At 51.2% G+C, this 1,998-nt stretch overlaps 1 long non-coding RNA gene across 1 annotated transcript; it reads right to left on the reverse strand.

The window, feature by feature from the left end:
* Nucleotides 1–398: 398 nt before the first annotated feature.
* LOC140632871 (uncharacterized) lies at nt 399–1,998 on the reverse strand. Its single transcript, XR_012030528.1, has 2 exons — nt 1,557–1,998; nt 399–643 (listed from the first exon to the last, which is right to left on the reverse strand). It is a non-coding gene; the product is annotated as an uncharacterized lncRNA (long non-coding RNA).

Raw genomic sequence — 1,998 nt, forward strand, 5'->3', positions numbered from 1 at the left:
CTTTTCTATCCCCATCCCCTCTGCTCCCAGGCTGTGTCCCTATGGGGTCACCTCAGCTAAGGCCCGGGTAAAGGGGATGCGCCTCAAACCCCAAGCAGAGTATAAGCTTCTTTTTTTAAAACATTATATGGTCTCATTCATTTGGGGAATATAAAAAGTAGTGAAAGGGAATAAAGGGGAAAGGAGAAAAAAATAAGTGGGAAATATCAGAAAGGGAGACAGAACATGGAAGACTCTGAACTCTGGGAAATGAACTAGGGGTGGTGGAAGGGGAGGAGGGCGGGGGATGGGGGTGACTGGGTGATGGGCACTGAGGTGGGCACTTGACAGGATGAGCACTGGGTGTTATTCTGTACATTGGCAAATTGAACACCAATAAAAATACATTTATTAAAAAATATATTTTTAAAATATTTTATTTATTTGACAGAGAGGGAGGATAAGCAGGTGGAGCAACAGGCAGAGGGAGAGGGAGAAGCAGGCTCTGTGCTGGGCAGGGAGCCCGATGTGGGACTCAATCCCAGGATCCTGAGATCATGATCTGAGCCGAAGGCAGATGCTTAACAGACTGAGCCCTCAAGGCACCCCCAGAGTATAAGCTTCTTAGGGTAAGACTGGGGAAAGTTTCTTCAACTGCAGTTCTCTGGAAAATAGGAATACCTCAAGCAGTGAGTAGGAGAAGTAAATGGGCCGATATAGGTAAAAGTAATTAGAATAATGCCTAGAGCGTAGTACCTGTTCGATTGTTGTTGCTTATGACTCTTGCTTTATTTTTATTATAAGAGCATCAAATGATGGAGGAAATTTGGGCATCCACTAAAGACCCAAAGCACAGAACACATTTGTGCCTCCTTAAATCCTCGCCCCCCACCAAGGGAGTGTGGGAACTGTTTTCAGATGGCCTTTCTTGCCCCTGACACTGGAAGGGGACCCCACTCCCATGTTAGTGCATTTGTGTAATCTTCTGTCTGGGTAATTGTCTCCCAACGTGCTATTTAGAATGTCTACACTGTGCATTTAAAGAGTGTCTTGTAATCATGGTGTACTGGAAATCACTACACTTGCCAGCAATTATCACAGAATCACAGGCTGGAAGGAAGGACAGATGTCATTAAGTCCAGCCCTCAGCCCCCGCCCCCGGCTCAGACACAGGCCTGGCCTTAGCTCACAAATGGGGCATTTCTGGGGAAATTCTTTAAAAAAAAAAGTGACCTTGAGTCTGATCATTTCCTGAGAGAAAGAACATCCAGCCCTATACTTAACTGCCCACAGCTTCGCATCGGTTAAAGCCTGCGTTTGGTTTCCTCTCCCAGATGAATTTTGCTTCCCCCGTGGCCCCCCTGCGGCCCCCCCCTCCGGCTTTCCAGCCCTGGCGCCGAGGGCCTTGCAAGGATCAGGGTCTTCAGAGGCCCCGTGGGCACAGGCCAGGAGCCCCCGAGGGTCACGCAGCCTGGGTCCCCCAGCCCAGGGGGGAGGGAGAGAGAGAGAGAGAGAGAGAGAGAGAGAGAACCGCTATTTCTAAATCCCGTGACGTGACCCGGGGGCAAGCTTCCTGCCTTGACTCCAGGACGCAAAAGGCACTTGCTCAGTCCCTTTAACCTCCGTCCCAGCCCAGCTTTACATGACGGCCGATTCCGGGCAACATCCATCCTCTTCCGACATCCCCCCCTTCCAGCCCAGGGCCGAGGTCCTTCATTCTTGGGGTTCATTTGAGCCGTTTCCATAGCGACGGCCACTTGTTGCGTCTTGAATCCCCCATCGAGGTCCTCGCAATTTGCCAGCTAAGCCACCGATCACCAGGCGTGTGTGCCAGGTTAATAAGACAAAGTCTGTTTTATTTCATCCTTGCCTTTTTTGTCTGCCTTCAGCTGGGGGCAGCCTCACAAAAGAGAGGGCCTTTTGGCTTTCAGAATCCTCGGGCCTCGGCTCATTATCCCCGGCGCTATTTGGGGCCGCAGCAGCGTGCGGTGCGTTGCCGGGCGCGCGTCGGGCCGCGGA

This window comes from Canis lupus, chromosome 5, assembly GCF_048164855.1.
Source record: "Canis lupus baileyi chromosome 5, mCanLup2.hap1, whole genome shotgun sequence".
NCBI classification, from domain to species: domain Eukaryota; kingdom Metazoa; phylum Chordata; class Mammalia; order Carnivora; family Canidae; genus Canis; species Canis lupus.